Raw genomic sequence first — 25,878 nt, 5'->3', positions numbered from 1 at the left:
GCTTGATGTGGTTTTTAAAAGGGAACATCACATGGAGTTGAAATACATGATGTTAATCCAATGAGGCAACTTGTTCCAACAACAACGGTATAGAAGAATAGAAATTAGGTATGAGAAAAAGGTGTTAAAGTCTACTCCTGATGAATCACATGAAGATCCAAGAAATGTTGTTAAATTATTACCATTTATAAATCAAGTGACAAATTTGGATCTCAAAGTAGCATCCCAAAAACTCATTCTTATGAAACTTATACATCTTAAGGTAATTACATAAAGTTTACACATTAGTGGTATGCTGGTAAGAAGATGATTTCCTCTTTTAGGTAGATTTTTTTTTCCTTTGAGCTTGATTGAGGATGTTAACGACTTTTAAGTAGATGTAAACTCATTCTCACCTCTAAATCTTTTTTGTTTTTGTTTTATACATCTTGCTAGGAGATATGCATCTTGCTAGGAGATATGCATCCATCTTATTAGCCACTAAATCATATGCGGTGTAATTTGAAAAATAGGATGATCTCATAGCCCGAACCCCAAGTGCATATCCAAAAATCCTAATGGCTTCAAATTTCTCTACAAGTATAACTCTATCAATATTTGGGGGAGCAATAGACCAATACCTCATAAATAACTACCTTAAGTGCTAGTAATGCAACCTCATCTATCCAAGTATTTATAATAAAAAATGGCAAGAACTTTGTTCATTTTACCAATATCATGACCAAGCCTTGAGTCCTTGCCAATTCTTCCTCCTTGATTTTTGCACCAACTCGTCTAGGAAATCCATCAACATCTTCAATCTCAATTTGATAAAAATAATAATCCACTAGATTAAAATTAATTTATAGAGGTGACCTAGGGTGCGATAGAAAGGCATCCAAGGGTCCCCAAAGCTTTCTCTTCACACAGTAGAGAACCTTCCTTTTTTGTCACTTGACTAGAGATGACTCATCCCATAAGTCAATTTCCTGCTTGTATGTCTCAAATGATTGTTCTTGGATAGACTTTGGTGTGGTTGATCTTCCAAAATTTATTAGATTGAGCTTCTCTTGAATAGCAAGAAATTCTTCTTATGTAAATAATCCATTCCGAGCATAATCTAAAGCTTCCTTAAATAAGACACCTATTGGAGAATGCATAGGCAAAAGCATAAACTAAACAAGAGAGAGAGATTAGAGAGAGCTTGTGGACAAGATCACCTTTTATAATAGCAATCGGATTTACAATGGCAATAGCCAGCAAGAGATGTTGAACAATGTGCAAGGGATTGGATGATTAAAGTGAGCAAAGGGGAGACTCCTTATATAGTAAAGGAATGACTTGGCTGACTACCTTTAGAACATGTCGACCAGCTCACAACCTACTACACGAGGGAAAAAATACATAAAATACCCAAAATAGTCCTCGTGGAGGGAGAAGAAGATGTAGAGCCACCTACAAAGCCCAGTAATTGTTGAAAGAACGGTAGAGGGGGAGGAGACACACACACAGGAGCAAACCCTAATGTATATTACAAACCCTAACCATAGAGGGAAGCCATCTCCCTTCTCACACAATGCATAATGCTATAATCCATAATACACACAACACTATGAGTTGTGTCCACACACATCTAACCCTAGCTAATGTCCACACACTATAACCAGTTGGACACGCGGTCATTTATGTCTCACACATGTTCCTACCTAATCTGCCAGCACATAGCACAGCTGGCTCACACTGACATCGAGCTTGAATCTCAACAGCCTCTCTCAAGCTCATGATGTACTGTCGATGAAGATGTAGATGAGCTTGGGATATCAAGACTCTCAACACTCCCCCTCAAGCTCATCCCCTGTACTCCCAACATAGTACGGAAGTACTCAAACTTCTCCCTGCTAAGTGGCTTTGTAAAGATATCTGCCACCTACTCCATCAGTCTTCACATACTGTAGATCAACTGTACCATCCAGCACCTTCTCTCTGACAAAGTGATAATGGACCTCTATGTGTTTGGTCCTCGCATGAAATACTGTATTCTTGGCCAACTATATACTGCTCATGTTGTCACAATGAATGACAACTTTGCCATCAATAGGCTCACCCAAAAATCTGCCACCAAGAGATTCCTTAACCATACTGCCTCACAAGTAGCAATGGCTGCACCCCTGTATTCAGCCTCTGTACTAGATAAAGCAACTGTAGGTTGCTTCTTGCTACTCCAACTCACCACGGCACTTCCAAGTGTAAAAGCATAACCACTAGTAGACCTCCTGTCATATGCGCTACTTGCCCAATCAGCATCTGTGTAGCCATGTATGTCCAAGCTTTTACCACTCTCATAAAGTAGACCATAATGTGCAGTGGTCTTAAACATATCTCATAATGCGTCTCATTGCATCCAAATGAGGCTTTCTGGGGCTCTGCATAAACTGGCTTACTAGCCCCACAACATAACTCAAATCCGGGCGTGTGATAGTCATGTAAATGAGACTACCAACTATCTTTCTGTACATAGATGGATCATCCAATTCCTCGCCATAATCAGCCCACAACTTCACATTCTGCTCCAAAGGTGTACTCATAGGCTTACACCCTGTCATGCCATACTTTGCCAGCATATCCAATGCATATTGGCGCTGTACTAACCATGTACCTGCATGGTCTTTAATCACTTCTATTCCAAGAAAGTATCTCAACTCACCAAGGTCTTTCATGTCAAATTGCCCACTCAATGCTTGCTTGACATGCATCACATCTGCACCATGATCACTTGTGATAATCAAGTCATCCACATAGATGACGCGTAAAACAATCCCATGCTCTGTCTTCTTCACATAGAGTGAAGAATATGGTGTAGAAATTTGAAAACCAAGTGAGATAAGATATCTGCTCATCTTATCACTCCAAGCACGAGGTGCTTGCTTCAAACCATATAATGCCTTTTTCAATTTGCATACATGAGTGGGATATCTTGGGTGTACATACACTTCTAGCTGTGCCATATAAACCTCTTCTTGTAAGTCACCATTCAGAAATGCATTTTTAACATCCATTTGATGCATTTCCTAGCCATTAGCTGCAGCCATAGCAATGATTGCTCTTACTGTCCCCATCTTTGCCACTGGACTAAAAGTTTCATCATAGTCCAAACCTTGGGTTTGTGCAGAACCCTTTGCTACCAATCTAGCTTTATGTCTCTCAATAGAACCATCAGATTTGCACTTTACTTTGTAAACCCATTTACATCCAATAACATTCTTGTCCTTTGGTAATGCAACCAAGTCCCATGTGTCATTATGGACCAATGCGTCCATCTCAACATCCATTGCTTTCTCCCATACATGCTCTCCAATAGCCTCTGTATAGCATGTAGGTTCTACATGCTTCACCATAGATGTCATATATGCATAGTGTATAGCAAAATCTCGATATGTCAACCTATCACTCAACGGGATATCTGACCCTCTGGGATCTCCGCAATGCATGCGGGTCACTCTGTACACCTGTAACTCTAGCATGTGGTGGCACATATCTGTCCTGCCTCAGGTGTGCGTAAAACAGGTATGCCAAGATCCTCATCCAAACTCTCTGAACTAGATGACTCATAACCTGTAATTCCAATTCCTTCGACTTTCTTTTTGCCTTTATCCATAGCACTACTCCCAGTGCTCACACTCTCATGCCTCAAACGTCCTGACCATGGACGTACACTGCTACTCTCAGCCTCTGCTGCTGCTGCTGGCCCAGACATAGTAGTAGAACTAGAACTTGCTTGTGGCAAGTTCACAGGCACATCAGCCTCAAGTGACTCATCTTTTGCTTTGTACCAAATAGCAAGCTCATCAAACACCACATCTCGTGAGATGACCACTTGTCTAGTTTGTGGGTTGTAACATTTGTATGCCTTTCGATCCTGTGCATATCCAACAAATACACACTTCTCTTCCTTAGGATCCAACTTCCTTCTTCTTTCATCAGGCACATGTACATAAGCTATGCATCCAAAAACTTTGAGGTGTCCAATGTCTGGCCTATAACCTGTAAGCCGCATCTCTGGCGTGCTTCCATGAATGGCTGTTGGTAGGTGTTTTGTTCAGTATATACACTAAAGTAGCACATGCTTCTGCCCAATAATAATCTGGCATGCTCTTTTCATTGAGCATTGCCCTAGCCACTTCACATATGACTCTATTCTTTCTCTCAGCCACACCATTTTGCCGAGGTGTATACCTGCAAGTCAATTGTCTTCTTATTCCATGCTTCCTCAAGAAATGCTCAAAAGCTTTTAAGGTGTATTCACCACCTCCATCTGTCCTCAAACATTTAATCCAACAGCCATATTGCTTTTCTGCAAAAGCTTTGAAATCCATGAACTTTTCCAACACTTCCTTTTTATCTTTAAGAAAGTATATCCATGTCATCCTGCTGAAATCATCTATGAATGTCACATAGTATAAACTGCCTTTGATAGATGGGTTTTGTGCAGGACCCCATGCATCACTATGTACTATCTCGTGGCGTGCTACTCATATTTCCTTCTCTAGGAAATCTCAACCTTTCCTGCTTTCCAAACTGATAGGCTTCACAAACATGCATATTTCCATCATATTTGAATCTAGGCAATCCACTGACAATGCCTCTTGTCTGCATGTTCTTCAATATTTGTATATTGACATGTCCAATCCTATTATGCCACATATCAATGTCCTATACCACATTTCTGCTCTTAGAGAACATGGCTGATTTTAGCTCAGGAATCCCAACATCCAGCTTAAACAATCTGCCTTCTTTCTTGCCATTAGCAATGATTCTACATCCATGTTTGAAATCCTCAACGAAGTAACCATGCTCGTTGAAACGAACCTGTAATCCCTGTTCCACCATTTGACCAACAAGCTCTTTGTGATAGAAGGCACATAAAATACATCTGACATAGACTTTGTTTGACCATTGTGCATCACTACCAACATGTGTAATGGCATGTTGAGTATCATCTCCTGTTTCCACATAGCCTTTCACATCCATAGGCTTCATATGCTCAAACCATTCACCATGACATGTCATATGGTTTGATGCTCCAGAGTCCATATACCATGTATCATCATTCTCAACATTTGTCATCATCGATCCCACAACATGTTTCATGGCAAACAAATGATTTGTTGTGCCATCATTACTGCTTGATGCATAGTTTCCACCATGTTGTGCATAATTTCCACCATAATGACCACCACGTTGTGCTCTACCCCCTCTCAAATTATTCTGTTTGCGGAAACAATCTCTCACCATATGACCATATTTGCCACAATAATGGCATTCCACATCTTGCATAGATGTTTGTTGGCCTTGCCAACGTCCTCTACCACGGGGGTTACCTCTACCTCTCTGAGGTGTATATCCACGACCACCTCGAGCACCATATGAAGGTTGAAAATTTTGTTGTGGTGACCTGTCCTGCCATCCACGACCATTACCACCACGGCCACGTGATGCAAATCTCCCCCTGCCTCTAAAACCTCTCTGCGAGTAGAAAGCCTGATTTCTACCATTATCATCATGGCTAGTAGATGCATCCAAAAATGAATCACTAAGTTTGATTTCCTCAACAAGTAAGAGTGAAACCAACTCATCAAAGTCTGGTAAACCTATACTCCTCACTAAGATAGATGTATCAAAAGATTTGTATTCCTTGCCAAGACCATGCAAGGTAATATCCACCAAATCATCATCAGGCATGGGGGCATTTATTGTTGCCAATGCATTTGCAAACTTCTGTATTTCTTGCACATAATCATGGATGCTCCTTTTATTCCTCTTCACATTATGTATCTGCTATCGCAAACTGAGACTTGCGAGCACTCGTGTCTGTATTAAACATCTTTACCAAAGTATCCCATGCATCTTTGGGATTCTCAGCATCCTGTATGTGTATGAGCATAGCATCAGAAATACATATAGACAAATAATTCAGCACTTTGAATGCTCTTTCTGACCATTGCTTATGAGCAATAACCTACTGTGTAACCTGCTGTGTAGGTTGTTGAGGTAGCTCAGGCTCTGGCTCAGCACCTGTAATGAGATTCCAAAATCCTTTTCCTTTCAAGAAACTTTTTATCCTGTACTTCCATGCCTGGAAGTTCTTCCTATCCAGCTTTTCACCAACAATCTATACTGGATTATCCGACATGTTTGCTCAATGCAAAACACCTTCCACACAATTCCAAATCTGTAAATGAGCCTTCCTTAGCTCAACCACACTCCAATGAATGTTCCAGATACTCCAAAGTAGCCAACAAACTCCAAATTTGATGTAAAAAATCAACCTGTATGCATCCAAAATGAACTGGCTCACCCAGTCCGAGATACCCTGCTTTGATGCACTTTCCAAGGCTCCAAATCACAATGTAATGGTGCAATCAAGTATGGGAAACTTGCATTGACACCTAAACAACCTCAATGTTGAATATCAACACCATTTGACATGTGTATAGATTAATTTTTAAAAACCCCTTTCTCTGTTTTGGGAAAAACTAGAAAAACCAGTAGTAAAATGGCTCTAATTTCTTCAATATTTGTCTAGATTGAGAAACTAGGCATTCATTAGCTTAGAAATAGGGTCCAATAACTCCATGTAAGAGGAATTTGTCCAATTGTTGAAGACGAAAGATTAATTGCTCAATTAAAATTGCTCTATTTCTCTGCAACCAATGGATAGGGTTTTTAATCAGCTCATTCCCAGCTCAATTAGGCATAATTGATCAAACCAACCATGTAGCCCTCTTCTCCAATGTGTATAGCAACCAATTGCTAAAGCAATTGTGGAAGTTATCAAACAACCAAGTAGAAATCGATCTCCTTGCTTCAATTATATCTAAAATCTGCTCTGTTTTCTCTGTGCAGTCTGTGCCGCCTATATTTGAGGGATTTGGGAGTGATTTAATTGTTAATTAATGAGGTATTTAAGTCCCCAACACACTTGGGTATGTGTGCAACCAGTCAATGCTTGGATTTTTGCCAAAAACACGCTCCAAATGCATCAATTTTTGACTCCTTTTTCATGCTTTGTGAGAGCTCAAAAACCAGTAAATGCCACTCATTCAAATGCATTCAAATTGCTCCAAAATCAGTATAGGGCTTGCATACGAGTTGCCAATACATTCCTTCTTGTCAAATACATGTGTCTTTTGCGAGATTTGCATGTATTTCCACCATACATCAGTGTTTCCAAGCTTTAATGGAAAGCTTTCAAAAACCAGAAATTTGCTTTACTTTGAGTTGCTCTAAACTTGCTTTGTTTTTGCTTGAATCACCTGCAATCCACTCAAGGATGTTTAGAAGACCTTACCCGATAGGCCAAGCTCTCAGATCTGATAGTAATTGGTGTGCTCCAAGCTTCACAACTTCAATGGCAAGCTTCAGAGCTTCTCTTCACAGCTTCTTCTCCCTCTTCACTCACTCACTCATAAACCCTAATAAACGGCACAAGGCTCTGATACCATGTTGAAAGAATGGTTGAGGGGGAGGAAACACACACACAGGAGCAAACCCTAATGTATATTACAAACCCTAACCATAGAGGGAAGCCATCTCCCTTCTCACATAATGCATAATGCCATAATCCATAATACACACAACACTATGAGTTGTGTCCACACATATCTAACCTTAGCTAATGTCCACACACTATGACCAGCTGAACACGTGGTCATTTATGTCTCACACATGTTCCTACCTAATCTGCCAGCACATAGCACAGCTGGCTCACACTGACATCGAGCTTGAATCTCAATAGTAATGTGGCTATATTTTTTGTTCTATCATGTAACTTGTAGAAAGATCAAGTCCTTTTCAGTACTCGAAAATACCTTGCAGTGACGTGAAGTCCTTTTCAGTACTGTTAAGAACTTACAAAGAGTAGAAAAACTTAACAGTACTAAAAAGATGCTTAATTGTACCTTCAATACTATTAAGTACTCCAAAAAGATACTTAATTGTACCTTCAATGGTGTTAAGTACTCTAAAAGATCTTAAATATACCTTTAACACTAATAAGTACTAAAAAGATACTTAACTATGTCTTCAGTGCTGTTAAGTACTCCTTAAGATACTTAATCATACCTTCAATACTATTAAGTTCTCATAAATATACTTAATTGTATCTTCAACATTACTACGTAATCTAAAAGATACTTAATAGAACCTTTATAACTGTTAAGTACTACAAAAAAATATACTAAAGCACTCCAAGGTACTTTACAATACCTTTAAGTACTGCTAGGTACTTTAAAAGAGTATTGCCAAATCATTTTTCTACTATCAATTACAGTTTTCCTACCTTTGAGTATTGTTTATTACTTTAAAAGAGCAATATCAAATCATTTTCAAGGTCAAGTTCTTTTGAGTGCCTTGTAGCAGCAGTAAGAAGGTGAATACCTTTTCAGTATTTCCAAGAACTTTAAAATAATACTAAAAAGTAGTCCAAAGCACTCTAAATTGCTTCAAATTACTCCATAGCTTTCAAAAATACTCAAAAATACCTTTCAGTATTGTATGCACCTCAAAAGTAATTTTCAGTACTGTTATGCTGCAATATTAAGTAACCCAAAATAGCACTTTAAACCCTAATGTGTAATAATATATTTTGTCATCCTGTGTGGTGGCAGGTGGAGTTCTATAGAAGATTTTAGGATAGCCATCCATAGGTGCAGATCTCTCTAAGATTATTTAAGGGCCTGAAGCCTTACTTTGTGCGCAAATTGAAGGACCATATTACTGGTTATATATATCATGTACAAATGATGTATTTTAAATATGTCTTCAATCAAGTGAGACATAACCAGTTTGGGAACCATGGGAAATCATGTACATGCACTTATGGAATTTGTGTTCCAGAAACTAGTAAGAGTGCATGTGCAGCTCTTCAATTTGTATACAACAATGTCACAGCTCTTTGGGAATCTATACTATGTCCAAAGATTGCAGATTCACAGTTCCATGCACCGAAATGCTTTGATGGAATGTGAACTTAATGTGGCATAAAGAGGATGATGCTATGTGACCCAAGGAAAAAAAGTAGGGGCTAATCTTTGCCAATTGGCTATTCTTTGGGATTTTTGTGCAAAAAAGTACTCTCGGTATCTTAAAACATTCACCTAAATTTTGGCTGTTTTGAAGGGTTTTAGAAAATATTTGCCCAATTTTGGATAATTTTAAGGCATTTTTTGAAAAGATTTGCTCCATTTTCTATAATTTTAGATTTATGTATTAGGAGTAATTGCCAACCCACCTACACTTATATATTCATGGAGGCATCTTATTTTTTACCATGGAGCCTATGTCCCAATGATATTTATGAGAATAGCTTATTGGTCTCACTTAAAGTCTTTGTGGACATACAAACAGGCCATGTTGATGATGAGGATGGAGAAATGAAGGATCTTGTAGTTCAATAGATGGGATGTAATGAGTTTATATCCTTATTTTTATAGGCCATGTTGATGATGAGGATGGAGCAATGAAGAAAAGAAAGGATCTTGTAATTTAACAGATGGAATATAATGAGTTTATATCATTATTTAGACCACATCACAAGTTTCATCAAGCATAACTTCATCTCATGGATGGTAGGCTCAACAATTTTTTTTTTGCTGAAGTTTCCAAATGATGTGGTGGTGCTGGTAGGTGACTTTGCAATGAAATATTCATTTAAAGAGAAAAATAAAATACAATCAATGCACTGGTATTCTAATTAGGTGACCATCCTCGTTCATATCTCATATACTCTCATGCCGTTGGTTGATGTCGAGAAGACCATCCATTTTTATATCTCTGAGAGATGATAAGATGCATGACACTCTATTTGTGCAGCATTGTTTTGTCTTGCATGATAGGTGGCTAAGATTAAGACTTTATTCTAAGATGACATAAGAAGTGGTCTGATGGAGCTGCATCATAGTTTAAAGTGAAGCGTCCATTCTTCTTTGTTGCGAGGTGCTTCAAACTCACTGGTCTTGAGATGATACATAACTTCTTTACTTCAAGCCATGGAAAAGATGAGCACGATGATGGAGCATGAGTAGTCATCAAGAGGGCAGTTACACATGAGCAATTGAAGCTAAATGGTTAGCCTATGAAGTGTGAAGCTAATGTGGTGGGTTTTTTGGATGCCACATTTAATAGTACAGACCACGTGAGGTGCTCATCTACAAAAAGAGAGGTGAATAGGGTCTTTTGGGTAATCAAGGAGGGTGAGGACAGAGAGCTACTAAGAGGGATTACAAGAATGTGAAGGGTTCATGCTCAATGCATTGCGTAAATGGATATTTTGGGATAGACAAGTGTGCTTTGAGATGTAAAATTCTCTCTTTCTTTTGTGATTCATGTATGCAGTGATGCATTATGTGTAGGAGATAACTTTGCAGTTAATGATGAGGAAAAGAACAAAGATTTTTACATTATGAAATGTAGTAAGCCAAAGTGGTTGAGAACTACTGCACAAAAGAATGCATGGCATAATCATATTCTTAGAGGATCCCATGTGGTTGATGGACACTTCTATGATAAGTTGAGGGTTACAACAATGATCTACACTCCCTCCTTGAACCTCTTGCTCTCATATACTCACAAAAGCCCTTAAGTTTCCCATGGAACTAGTACCAAGAAAGACAAATCTATTCAGGTTATCTAGTGAGGTTCATGAGAATATCTATAATAGCATGCTGTGTGATGACAAATTGAACTTGTAACCTTTATTCTTGAATACCAATGCAATCAACGTGCTTACTTGTGTGTTAGGTGATCCAGTTTATAGTGTACCTTCTCCTCCCTCTCCTTTTTGTAACTGCCCAGTATTGCCATATACTACACTTCAATGTGCGTTGTAATTTTCTTTAGTAAAGTACTGTAAGAAGCCACTATGAACTATAAATTACTATAAGCCACTTTGAACAAAGTACTATAAAGTATTGTAAAAAACTATAAAGTACTTTAAAGTTTTGTAAAGCTCTATATAGTACTATAAAGTATTGTAAAGAACTTTAAAGTACTATTGTAAAGAACTTTAAAGTTCTGTAAAGTTTTGTAAGGTTGGGCAAAGTACTATAAAATATTGTAAAGAACTGTAAAGTTTTGTAAATTATTGTAAACTACTATAAAATACCATAAAACATTGTTAGGTACTATAAAGTATTGTAAGCCACTTCAACACACCCTTAGAAGAAGGCATTAGAGAAGCATCATGAAGAACTTTGAAAGAATTGTAAAATCACTACTAGAAACTTCAAAACTACTGTAAACCTTGAGGCTTAAAAATATCTTAAAACTATATATATTTTCTTAGTAAAAAGAACCAAGTACAAAAAACACAACATAGTTCCAAGAGTTACAAAAAAGGCACTATATACTTCCAAAAATAGGGTTGACTTATATTATATCAAAGTTCAGTACAACTTTTTGGGTTTGCATATGCTATGTAGATATATACATATAAAACAGAACTAGCATATATTTGGTTGTAGGCTATATATACCCCATCACCGTTTCATAAAAAAACTTTACATATATTAGATTTTGTAAGGGTATAATAATGAAGTCCTTAAGCCTCTCCTCTAGGTCCCTTGTTCTCTCCTTTCCCTACTATTTTTTTCCTCTCCTCATTAGGGAAAATCGGGACTCATTTTGGGGCCCTGTAAGATAATCCACGTCACCCTATTTTTTGTGACCCAAATATTGAAAAAAGGAAGGATTTTCAACCCTTTTGTGTATTTTTGTAGAGAGAGATAATCACCACGGTGGTCTAGACCTTCTTAAATGCTTAAGAATATACCGTTGTCCTATAGGTGCATAATATATATCGAAGGAATAAAGGCATAATATATATTGATAAGTAAACAAGCTCTCATGAATGCACTTTTTGAGCGTGTTTTTTCCTCTTTGGCGAAGGATTTCCCTTATAGTGACTTTTCCCACATTTTAGACATTCAAGTGCATTTCTCATGAAGTCAGGCTATTGCAAGCTCATCATTATGATACATTGTGACTTAGTTTTATCATGTTGATATGGGAGAGAAGAGGAAGCCATATCATATGCATATTGATCTTGAACAAGAATATGCACCTTTGAAGAAAAGAAATCAGCCCCAGCTTTCAATCAATGGAAGAGAGAAGGAAGAAATAAGAGCTTCAGGCTCAAAGCATATAGACCTATGGTGTGATGGATCTATGTATCCAAATAATCCTCTAACCTCAAGCACACCCTCATTCTCAAATCCAATCTCATTTATTAGATACGTTGGCGATGGTCACCAAGGACTGCTTGGCTATTGTGCAATGTACTAAGCCAATCGAATAGAGTTCTAAAAGACTTGAATTGTGCAGCATAGTTGGAGTATACTCATTTTCAACAAATGTACACCTCTCTTCAAGAAAGAAGTTCATAGCTCTTGTGCAAAATAGAGTCTCAATCTAAAACAATATAGGAGCTTAATAAGAAATTACAGGTTGCACGTGTAAAAGCAACAAGCGTTGGCATGAGAGCAAGAAAAAGGAATCTAAGAAACATAGAGCAACTTAATCCAAGTGGTGGAGGAGTCAAGAAAAAAATACAAGATGCAAGGTAATAAACTTCTACATTTTTATGATACAACATTTAGTGCACGTAGCTTGTAAATTTATAACAAGATGAATTCATTTTAGGTGTCTCCTACATCCAAATAAAGAAAAAAAGGAATTGGATTTAGCAGCAGGCCAGACAATATTCCATGCTTTTATCTTCAAAGATGGTAGGCTAGATGCTCAAGGATAAGAAGTATAAGAAAGTACAATGAACATTCATAGAACAGTTTACAAAGAAAAGCCAAGTGTTAGCTCTTGATATACAAAAATGTCTTGACGTATTCCGAGATTTTCAAGCTAATACAGTCAAAATATAAAGAAAACAAAATTCGGGCTACACTTCTTCCGAAACCATATCATGTCAGGAGAGAACGTGTGGCACTCAATGAGCAAATCAGAACTTGGCTTGGTCAACCTTTTCACATCAATGACACCTACCTTAATAACGACGAAGAAAGAAGATATGATAAGACCAACAATAGTTTCTTTGATTTGAAAATTTTACAAAAGGCAATGGTCTAATTTTTTGGAATGACCTTGGTAGACACTAGAGAAGTCCTTAAGTTTCAAACTTGATGAATGTGAAGTTGTGAAGCCAATGAAAATAGAGAGAATAATAATCATAGTAAAAAAGTCAAACCATGCTTCAACTTCAAAAATCCATAGACCTCCTTTCCAAGAGGCTTCTTCACCCATCAAAGTATCCAACTGATGCTACTAAGCTTCAACTCTTTAGTGCAACACCCCCTCAAGAGGAAATAGATATGTCAGTACATCATGAAGAGTACCTAAGCCAAATTCACTCTTATGAAAGCACACTACCACTTCTTCAGTTAGATGTAAGCACTTCTCAAGCACTCACAGGTGATGACCCAAGGAGATAGTCTCATCTTCCTTAAAACCCTCTGCAACACTTACTCCCTGACATTTCACCATTTTCACATCGAGAGAGAGCTTGTTGGAAAATTTAAAACCCTCTGCAACACTCGCTTACTCCCTGACATTTCACCATGTTCACATTGAGAGGGAGCTTGTTAGAAATTTGAATACCATAAAAACTGTTATTGACCCAACATGTATAGCATTAATACTTTATATACATCTTAAACATTATTTATTTCTTTCATAGTCACAAAAATACAAAAAAGTAAACAAAAAAAATAGTAAGGAAAGAGAGCACTAATCAAATGACAAGTAGGCACATACTTCATAGTCTTGGCTGATCAACGTGCGCATAGCTTTTCTTGCAAATTTTATAGCATTAGGTGGCATTTGAGCATAAAAAGGGCCCTGTAAGGATCCCTAATTTTAAGGAATTAGACTAATTTTATTGAGGCTTAAGGAGATAAAGCTCATAATGACGCCTACTTTTGGGCCTAAAAGTGGGGGATCTCTCTAATTTTTGAACTAGGATTCTCTCTAGGATTCTCTTTCTAGCTATTAAAACCCCCTACTAAGATCACTGATATCTACGCTTTCATTCTTATTTACTCCACTTTAATAGTCATATTTGAAATTCCCTCCACATTTTGTTTCTTTCAATCATTACTATTATTCATCATATTTCCTACCAACCTCTGTAATAAGATTCTCTCTCTCTCTCTCTCTCTCTCTCTCTCCCTTTTTTCCAAGCTCTCTTCTCCTATTGTGAATACAATAGGGTAGCCTGAGTCTATCTCCCTCTCTCTCTCTCTCTCTCTCTCTCTCTCTCTCTCTCTCTCTCTCTCTCTCTCTCTCTCTCTCTTTATATCTCTCCCTCTTCACAATAGAATAGCCCTATTGTGAATACAATAGGATAGCCCTGAGTCACTTCAGATTAGTCTCTTCCATTTTTCGAATGTTAGAAATTTCAGATTCAACAAGAGTGTGGAAGGTGGACTTGCATATTTGCATATTTAATGAATATGCATCAATCAAGAAAGAACATCTGAATGTACATGAGAAGCATGCAAGAAGACAACAGGGTCAGACTAATGTGGATCTTTGGATTGATGGATATTTATATCCTAATGATCCTTCTTCGCATTGTCCTCCACCCTTCATTGATCTCCCTTCATTTATTCAGTTTGTTGGAGAGGGTGAGAATGGGCTACTTGGGTATTGTAGAAGGTTAAGCATGAGCGATGCATGGAGAGTCCAATTTCTCCGCTCACAAACACAAAGCTTAAAAAGCACTTTGAGTAGTGCGCAACATGAACTACAAGATGCACAAAATAATATTGTAGAGCTAGAGAAAAGAGACAAAGAGAAAGAGGCTTGTGTTATGAAGCTACAAGACACAATCTCTCGCCACATGAAGAGAACCACCATGGGAGCAAGAGAGCGAAAGAGGACAATCAATAACGTTCAAAAACTTGCACTTGGTGGTGGTGCTCGCAAGCGAAGAATCCATGCAGTAAGGTTTGTTTTTTGTTCTTTGGCTATTATTGTTGTAAGTGATTTTGATTAAGGTAATTTTGGTTGTTGTGGTTGTTATAAGCAATAGATTAAGGTTTTTTGGTAATCTTTATTGGTTTGTGATAGGAAATTTTTGAAAGAAGCATGTGTGATAATGGTCCTCAAGATTTTGGAGAAATATTACGTAGTTGTGTGAGAAGGCGTGACATTCTTTCCACCATCGTTCGAGACCCACTCCACAAGAAGACACGTCTGGTACTCACAAATGAGATAATGGATGACATTACCAATCTACTAAGCGTTGAGGAGATTCAGAATGCATGTGATAAGGTGGGCATTAGCACAAAAGGATATATCAAGACCTCCATCAATTGCTAAGAGAAACACTCTGCAAACAAGGCATCACAAGGAATTTTTTTCCTGTCCCTAAAAAGATAAGATTAGCAAAGAGGACATGCAATGATGATGTGAAATGCAAAATTGGAGAGTACTATTGCATCAATGATACATTGACCACCATTGGATCTTGGGAGAAAAAGCAAAGCACAAATGGTAAGATTATGTATCCCTACAATGAGTTCAACAATATATTTGTTGATCGATAACATTTTCAGAGAGCTATGATCTTATTCTATGGACTACCTAAACAATGTAAGTATCTTTTTACATTCTTTGTGAGCTAATAAAAAAATCTTTCAAGTACTAAAACTTATCTACTTTTGTTTGTCATGTAAGGTGACAAGGTAAGTTTTGTGATGAAAGTGGATGAGTGTCAGATTGTGAAAGGCAAGAGGTTAGAAACGAATGAGTATCACACTTATTATGAATAAGGCAATGGCATATGCAACAAAGAGTGAGATCAACATGACTGAGGAGACTGAGTTACCTTTGGAAGGTTCTAATGAAAACCTAAACAATCAGATGAGCAATAGGGAGAGGGTTTGCAAGTTAAGTTTTCCCTCTTTTAGTGTCCAATCTGAGAGAGAGAGATATGGTGGCTTGGGGGCATTTTTGAAGTACCAAAGGAGACACATGAAGTGCTGGCTTGGATGTTTGATAGGATACCATGGATTACCAATGTCATTAAAGCACAGATTCAGGGGGAAAAATTAGAGTGGAGGGTAAGGGCACTTATACAATAGACTAGTATTTAGGAGGTGACTTAAAGATAATAAAGTGCCTTCTTGGGTGTCCACATTGTCAAGGTGCTAACACCCCAAATCCTTGTCCATAGTGCATGAGAATGGTGAGGGAAAAGAAACAGAAGAAGGCAAGAAGGAAGAGGAAGCTAGATAATCAAGATGATGACAATGACACAGTGGGGGGATGATAATGCTGGCAATTGGGTTGGTGGTGTCTTGTCTGCTAACACCCCAAATGGAATCCTGTAATTCCATTCGAACTGAAGAATGTCCACTTTTTTACTTTGCATGCATTCATGCAATGCGTGTGTTTAATCGTCTGCTCAAGTGTCACGTTAATTATGCATTTACTATGCAAGGCAAGGAAAGACAACATGAAGCTCTTCAAAAAGTAGAGGAACTACTGAACTCAATTGGGTGCCATGGTGGCAATGTACAGATTACTGTTAACAAGAAGACCTCTGGCATAAATCATGAAGTAGCCCAACAGGTGTCAATGAGTGGATATAAGGCAAGACATTTTCTAGAGAGGCCAAAAAAAGTAAAGAACTCAAAGTCCTGGGACTTGTGGAAGGATTTGTGTAAATCCACAACGTTTGACTACACCAACCTAAGCCTTGTAGTTCTACGTGAAAAGGTTTGGTTAGACTTCAATAAGATGGTTAAATTAATGAGAAAAAGTAGGACGACTGTAGAGGAGCACCAAAAATTTCAAGAAGAGCTTTAAAATTTTACAAAAGCCATGGTCGATACATGGGGTGATACCAACATTACGCATTACATGGTAAACGAGTTTCTTTCTACTCGTCATCAATTTGAAATGATTATAAGGTATAAATTATAGCTTCTGAATTGGTCCTGTTTTCTTGCAGCACATTTTGTATGCACATGGTGCATACTTCATGAATGAATATGGTTCTCTTGACATGTGGAACACCCAAGGAATGGAAAAATCTCACTATCGAGCTAGAGGAGTATATTTCAAAAACACCCGACATGGAGAAGGAAAGACTCGTACAAATTACCTCAAAGAAATGTTCAATTGGTTCTATAGATATACTTTTGGGTGAAAACTGTCAATGGAAAAGGCTCGTACGAGTGATTTAGCAAAGGTAGCACAAAATCAAGCCAAAATGAGGAGATCACTGAAGTGGAAAGCTAACACAGGACTAACACGACATGCGGCATGGAGATCATCAAGAAGACGAGAAGGAAGAATTTGGATTTAGTGTAACGAAATTTTGTATGTGAAATTTATAACATTTTGAAGTGTTGTAAACATTTTTGCTTAATTAAAACTTATTCATATCATTTCATTACATAAAAGATATAACAAAATGTCACGTAGGCTGTAACACCTGTGACCGACGGCACAGACCAGATGGCCGAGGACGTGGCTATCCGGGGTTCAGTGGGAGAGGACGCCCATGCGAAGTCATGGGTGGCCAGGTTAGTATGGACGGCAGGCCACACACTATATAGCCTGGGGAATGAGGGGCAATCCCTATTCTTCCTCTGTGGGGCTGGGTGGTGAGCCAGAGGCCAGAGGGTTTTCAGGTCTCTTGTCCTTGGTCGCGGGTTTGAATTGTGAGGCCATATATGCCTGACCGTTGTCCGGTCCAGAGTGCGCTCATCGATCACGCATGATCTACCAGCGCCCTCCTCATCTGTTGACCCCACCTTAGGATGACCTAGTGAGCTCGGAGCGACCCGCAGTAGCAGATGACCCCTTTCTGGCCGATGAGCCAAATGACATGAACACCAACGTTGCTGAGGGGACTGAGGAGGACCTCTTGGAATATGACGACGACGATTATGACCTATTGGACCCTGCTGACATCCTGACAAAGAGACGGAGCTCTCTAGTGAACTTTTTAAATATTTTAATGCAAAACTGAACAATATGGGTAAACTCCAGACTTAGTCACGATGCTACAGAGCATCTTCACACAGTTAGACGCACTGACAGCCGCCTCGGCTAGTACTCCGACTCCTCATGATAGACGAGCTCCTATAGCACAGGTGAGCGTAGCCTCGCCAGTGGTTACAAGAGTACAGGGGCCGATGTGCCTGCGGGGCCGTCCGTAGAGACAGCTTCGTCGTTATTGAAATACTCGAAGCCGCCTAGTTTTGGTGGTGAGGAGAAGGAGAGAAACAAGGACTCGGTCAACATGTTTCTAGCGAAGTGGTCAGACTTGCACGGGCTACGACAGCAGCCTATAGCCCATAGAGGCTAGCCTATAGCCTCTATGGGCTACGACAGCAGCCTATAGCCCATAGAGGCTAGCCTCTCATTAACCAACAAAGCATACAAGTGGTGGATGAGTTTGACAACTCGTCCTGCCACACTTGGACGGAGTTTGAAATGATGTTTCAAAAAGAGTTTTTGCATGTTAATGAGGCGGAGAGAAGCTAGGAGTTATGGGACAAGTGCTCGAGAGAACAAATCCCTGACTATAGGGAGATAGTACTCAAGATAAAGGGGATCGATGCATTCCAAACATTGCGAGGCTTTAAAAGAGGCCTCAAAGATGATTACCTTGAGTACGTAGAGCCCTTACAGCCTAAAGACTTAGCAGAGGCAATTAAGTATGCAAAGATATTTGATGACATCAAGCGCCGTAGTGCGCATGGTGGTTCAAGCAGGGCCGAGGGTAGTGAGAAGAGGAGGTCAAGCCTTAAAAGAAAAGGGTTCCGCAGCGATAAGCAGGGGGATAGGATGGACTAGGGAGGACAGGGTGGTCATTGGTCTAAAAAACCGTGACCATCCAGGAAGAAAAGAGACAGTGAAGTCCAAAAAAAGAGGAGTATATTAAAGCACGAAAGGAAAACCGCTTCTTTAATTGCAACGATGTAGGGCACACGAAGGCTGAGTGTCTAAAGCTTAAAGCTAACACGAGCGGCACAACGAGCCCAAAAGAGATGGTAAATCCTCTAGGCACTTGCATACAGTGCAGAGACTCCCTCTCAGTTCCGCAGAGTTCAGAGAGGTGATAATGTGTCATTGTGATGAGCATCATGCTTGTTCGGTGACACCAGCGATGTGGCAGCCTACTGTAGGTCCGCATGACATGGTGCGCATGTATGGCACCATAGGTGGCCGTAGAGTCATAGTTTTTATCGATGATGGAGCTAGCCACAACTTCTTGAACTACTCGTTAGTCAAGAAGTTGGGGTTGACAGATCATGAGTATACTGCTAGCCTAGCCAACGGGTATGACAAAAAGGTATGGAATATCGTAGTATTGGGGGTCCCGTTATCTATGCAGGACTACGAGGCTCCGCTTGACTTTCAGGTCATGCACTTAGCCAGAGCAGACGTATATCTAGGCAGGGAGTGGCTGTATGGCTTGGGCCCTAGTCTAGCTCGGAGTTACCTACATAATACGCTAGGTTTTGAGCATGGAGGTAGAGTCCATTACCCTGCAGGGCGACTGTACGGTCCCCGCCACACCACTTATTTCCTCCATGGAGCTGTGCACAGCGGTCCGCAGAGGCCAGATAGCAGAGGTATATGCTTGTTACCCTCTTTTAAATTCTGTTACCGTAGATGAAACTGTAGATGATGTTTGCATAGACAAACAAGGAAAACAAAATAGCCTTGGACGCGCGACCCACTATTTGAAAACCCTGTTTGGCATGTATGCGATTCAAACAAGAAAAAATCCAAGGTGAAAGAGACATTAAAGAAAAAGTACATAGATACTTTAATGAATTTATTAAAGGAATTTCAAGATGTTTTTCCTGATGATTTGCCAAATGGCTTACCACCATCTAGAGAAGTAGACCATGGCATCGAAGTTATGCCAGGATCAAAACCTATAAGCAAACTTTCTTATAGATTAAGCCACTCCGAGGCACAACAGGTGGAAAAACAATTGACGGAATATTTGAACAAAGGCTTTATTTGGCCTAGTTCAAGTCCGTGGGCATCGCCTATTCTTTTGGTAAAGAAGAAAGACAGATCTATGCGGATGTGCATAGACATGCATGGATGAGTTGTTTGATCAACTCGATGGATCGAGATACTTTACAAAAGTAGACCTGAGATCAGGGTATCATCAGGTTAGAATTAAAGCAGAAGATGTTGTGAAGATAGCATTTAGGACCCGTTTCAGGCATTTTAAGTTTTTGGTTATGCCATTTGGGTTAACCAATACTCCAGCGACGTTTATGACGCTGATGGATAGCATTTTACGTCCATATTTGGAAAAATTTATAGTAGTTTTCCTAGATGATATTCTTGTGTACAGTAAGACACAGAAAAAACACATAGAGCATTTGCGTCTAGTGTTCGAGTTGTTTGCGAGAGCACAAACTATTTGCAAAGAAGAGCAAATGTGAATTTTTTGAAATAGAAATTCACTACCTTGGCCATATTATATCCGCCGATGGTACATGGATGGAGCCAGAAAAAGTAGAGGCTATTCTTAAATGGCCAGCGTCGAAGAATCTCGAGGAACTGCAAATTTTTCTTGGCATGTCGGGGTTCTACTATCGACAATATGTGAAGGACTACGCGAAGATCGCAATCCCGTTGATGACTGACCAGTTAGGGTCAAAAACTCAAAACATTAGTTGGGGGAAAGCCCAATAAAAGAGCTTTGATAAGCTCAAGGTGACCATAGCAGCAGAGCTGCACCTATTTTGACTATTATCGATCTAAATGAGCCGTTTGTCTTGGAAACAGATGCTAGTAATGAGGCCATTGGGGCCGTACTTATGCAAAGGGGACGCCCAATTGTATTTGAGAGTAAAAAGTTAGATCGTGCACAGCGTAACTACTCGGCTTACGAGCGAGAGTTACTAGCAATAATTCATGCACTGAAAAAGTGGAGACACTATTTAAATGGTGCTTCTTTTGAGGTCTGGACGGACCATGAAAGTCTGAAATAGCTTTCTAGTCAAAGTAAATTGAAGGGTAGAAAAGCTCGGTAGGCGGAGATTCTACAGGAGTTTGACCTTTAGATACATTACCAGAAAGGTGAGTATAACGTGGTGGCAGATGCACTTAGTCGCATGCCACAAATTAATGAACTTAGTTTTACAGTCTTCAAGAATGATTTCTTGGAGTCACTACATGGTTTATGTGAGCACAATCCATCTTTTACAGAGGTCTAGCGCGCTGTACGCGTACGCACTTCTTCACAGACGCGACCACCTCCCTTGTTGGCACGGATTGCTAGTCTAGAGAGACTGGCCAAAGGTGCAATGGGAAGGGAAGCCAGAGTTAGTCCGGAGAGACTAGTCGTGTCTTCTGGGTATAGTTTGGAGCCGGAGAGCTCTGACGTAGGCCCTTCATCACCCTTGACTGCCACGACTTCAAAGGGGAGTGATAAACTTCATCGGGGGGAGAAATATGCTAATTACTCCATTGACAACGAGTACTTACTCTACAAGGGTAGAGTATGTGTACAAACTATTGGTGACTTTCGGGCCCAAATTCTTAAAGAAAGTCATGATAGTCCAAGTGCGGGTCATCCCGGGATTCAGAAGACCTATGCACTAGTAAAAAGATAGTTTTATTGGCCTAGTTTGTTTAAGGACGTCCAGAATTATGTGCTGAAATGCAATAAGTGCTAGGTCAATAAACACAAACGTCTTAAGGTTGGAGGACTACTCCATCTGCTAGAGATTCCTCAGGGGAAATGGGAAAGCATTTCCATGGATTTCATTACCAGTTTACCCAAGACGAGACAAGGGAATGACTCGGTGTGGGTGGTAGTGGACAGGTTAACTAAAATGGCAAAGTTTATCGCCCCCACGAAGAAAACGGTTAAAACGCCAAAGTTGGCAAAACTCTTTATTGAACATCTCTACAAACTATATGGCCTACTTGCCTCGCAGATATAGTGTCGGCGAATAGAGATAGAAAGTTCAACAGTCATTTTTGGAGGGAAGTCTTCAAAAAGTTGGATACTACTCTGAGTATGAGTACGGCAGATCATCTGGAGTAGTCTGATGGTCAAACTGAAAGAGTTAACCAAATTCTAGAGGATACGTTGCGTTCTTATGTTAGTAAGAAGCAATCTAATTGGGAAGAGTACTTGCCCTTATTGGAGTTTGCCTATAACAGCTCCAAACACTCAGCGACTCGATTTACACCATTCATGTTAATGTATGGATTCCAGCCGAGATCTCCGATGGCTGTAGGCCTAGAAAAGGAGAAGATTCAATCTATCCAAGGATTTCCTTGAAGATATGAATGATATGCTCAGAGCCGCACGTGAGAGCATTCGTAGCGCTCAGGATCGCACGCTAAAACTTATGCGGATAAAGGATGTAGAAAGGTGACCTTTGCAGAAGATGACTTTGTATTCCTCAAGGTTCCTGCCCACTCAGAAACCATGAAAACGGGAAAGTGTGATAAACTTTCTTCGAGATATTGTGGTCCTTTTAAAATCCTTAAGAAGATTGCGGATGTAGTATATAAACTTGAGTTACCAGAGAGTTCTCAAGTCCATCCTATCTTCCATGTCAGTAAACTGAAGAAATCAGTTCATGGGTTAGAGAACGCAAATTCTCCAGAGATTTTGGTGGACTTGATAGAGCCACCAAAGATACCACATGAACCTGAAAAGATTCTAGGGTATCGTGACAGACAAACCTGACATAAAGTGTACCAGGAGGTACTTGTTAAATGCACAGACAGGGATGAGGAGGCAGCTACTTGGGAATGCCGTAGTGCAATTTCTAAGAGGTTTTCCCAGTTTGTTTTCGAGGACGAAAACTCTTCTTAAGGGGGGAGTAATGTCACATAGGCTGTAATGCCTGTGATGACCAATGGTAGACCAGATGGCCGAGGATGTGACCATCTGGGGTTCAGTGGGAGAGGACGCCCATGCGGAGTCATGGGTGGCCAGGCTAGTGTGGACGGCAGGCCACACACTATATAGCCTAGGGAATGAGGGGCAATCCCCATTCTTGCTCTGTGGGCCGTCCCCTCCCTGTGGTAGCGCCCGTAGTGGTGCTACGATGATCTTACACAAAAATATTTACAATGACAAGATAATTAACTGCTCTTGAGTCTCTTCTCTAGTTGCTCTTCCTCTTCACTAGGCATTTTTCCTCTATAATGCAAAAACTTCTTACGACTATAACCCTTGAGTGTATTTATATCTTCTAGTTTGGCACCTAGAGCATAGCTAGAATAACAAAGGAAGTATCTGGTTCTGGAAGGCCAAAATCCTGTATCGTATCCAAAGATATGAATAGCAGCACACTTCTCTATCAGCATGACCTTATGTGTATTGTAAGGGATAAAAGAATAGCCTATATATCTAGATAGTGCCTTGAGTGTGAGAGGTGGAATTTCAGCATCACTAGAATATTTGCTGTGGTAGACAATAAATATTTCTTTGTCGATAGGTGGGATGTAGTGTGCAAGAGCAGCATCTTGGCCAACTCTTGCACGGACAACACCTCCACGTCCAAGGAAACCATCGGCATCATCAAGCTCAATCTGCATTAAACAAAGAATTTAGCTTTCACATAAATTCAGTCAATACCATAAATCACATAAATTCACTCACTCAAGAACAGATAAATTACCTTATGGTTCTCATCCTCTTCCAACTTGGATGCATCCCAAAGGTTGATGGAGCCTTCTTTATTTTCTTGATCAAGGGTGGGCAAGGGCTCTCTTCCAATTTTAGTAATTCCTATCTCCTCTTTGAAGACTTTGAAATTCTAGCTCTGTGGGAAGAGAAGATTCAGTCTCCTTGGCTTTTTGAAAGCACAATGACATGGCTCAAGGGGCTTCAATGAAGTTCTCTATCACCTCAGTGTCCAACTTCAAAAACTCCTCTTTATGTTCATTTTCCACATCGAGTATACCCCTGGCAGCTTCACAACCATCTGCTATAATGGCAAGGCAATAATCCTCCCTTAAATTTTAAAGCTTTTGTATATGGGAGAGCAGAATAAAATTCTTGCCATTAATAAGAAAGGAGGGTAGCCCAGGGAGGACGAAGTTTGATTTCAAGTGTTCTCCATGCAAAGATGATCCCTCATCAATAACAATGGATGCCTTAAACTCTGCCACATCAAAACCTGTGCTTAGAAGGCTCTCCTAATCACCGAAAACTAGGTCCATAACCTCATCATCAGATTTAATCTCTGTGAAGCTTATGAAACGTTTTGACCCTTTTGAACTTCCAGTTCATCCTTTGTGTAGTCCTCTTTGTCTGCATGAAGAAATAGAGAAGCCACAAATCCAAAGCATTAGGACTTGTTTGGGGTCTTCTTGGGCCCTTTTATTTGGACACTTAGTGAAATGCTTAAAATGCTAATCAAGCTTTGACCAAGCTAGTGGCCTAGGCCTAAAAATGCATTTTTCCTTTTCTACAAAAAAGAAAATAGGCCAAAAGGTGATCTAATCATTAGATCTTCTATCCTTGGGAAGGAATATGGACCTAACTGCCTTTTTGTCTTGTAGTGAAGTACCTTTCACAAAGAATGTTTGAAAATTTTCGTCACTTTGTTCCCTCCCTTTTTGGAGGTGTTGCAGATCCCACTCTCTCTCTACACTCTCTCTCTAAAACGCGTTTAGGGTGTTTTACTTGGGTAAGGGCTTCTTTTTCTCTCTCTAGGAGCCATGGCCTGCAGATCTGGACCTCCTACTACATCATCCTCTCCACCAGCTCTCATGGAGGAAGAGCTCACCATCCCCTCTTGTGAAGGTACAGATCTACACATCCTTGCAAGCTGAAGCTCTCCATCTCCATCACTAGCAAGCTCTCCATATCTATCATCCTCTCCACCAGCTCTCATGGAAGAGCTCACCATCCCCTCCTGTGAAGGTACAGATCTACACATCCTTGCAAGCTGAAGCTCTCCATCTCCATCACTAGCAAGCTCTCCATATCTATCTCCTCAAGGCCTCCATTTCCATCTCTGTATCCATTTGCATCTCCTCCACCTCCATCTCCATCACCATCTCCATCTTCATCTCCTCCATCACCATCCACATTTCCATCCTCCACCTCCATCACCATCCACATTTCCATCCTCCACCTCCATCCTCCATCTCCATCATCTCCATCACCATCCACATTTCCATCTTTGTATCCATCTACATCTCCATCTCCATTTGCTAGGTACAATGGCTCTACGGGACATCACCAACAAGCAATCAAAGTTTCGCTTGCACGTGGACTTAGACAAGGAGTATGCCACAATGCGAAGTAATCGAATGAAGGGATGTATTCCTGCTGAGGTGCTACGACTTCAAGGTGCAAAAGCCATTGATCTTTGGACTGATGGAAGCATTTATCCCCTTGATCCATAGACTGGTGCACCTCCCCCTTTTCGTAATATCACGCAGGTCGTACGCTTCTTGGGTGTGATGGTTATAATGGTTTCTTAGGGTACTGTCAGAGGCTCTATTCTTTGTACTTGCAGGAACTCTCAAATCAAAATCACCTCAGGAAGCTTCTAAAATTATGCAAGGCAGAAAAGGAAGAATGTGCGTCAACTTTCATGGCCACAAAGGAACATATGCTGGCTCGAGTCAAGGATCTAGAGAAGGAGGATGCAGAGCAGAAGATGAAGCTTGATGAAGGTGTGGAAGGCAGGGATCGAGCTATAGAGAACTATCTCCGTCTTTGAAACTCAACTCGGAACCTTCGCCGACATGTCGATCATTTCACTCACCTCCTCGTGGGATATAATGTAAGGCAGCGAAAGCGCAAGCCTCTGAGTCTTCTTTCCAAAGATGGGGGGGCTCGCAAGCGACGTGTGCGTC

The sequence above is a fragment of the Cibotium barometz genome, chromosome 52 (assembly GCF_041138505.1).
Source record: "Cibotium barometz isolate CiBa-2024 chromosome 52, ASM4113850v1, whole genome shotgun sequence".
Lineage (NCBI taxonomy): Eukaryota > Viridiplantae > Streptophyta > Polypodiopsida > Cyatheales > Cibotiaceae > Cibotium > Cibotium barometz.
Note: the sequence above shows the minus strand (reverse complement) of the source record.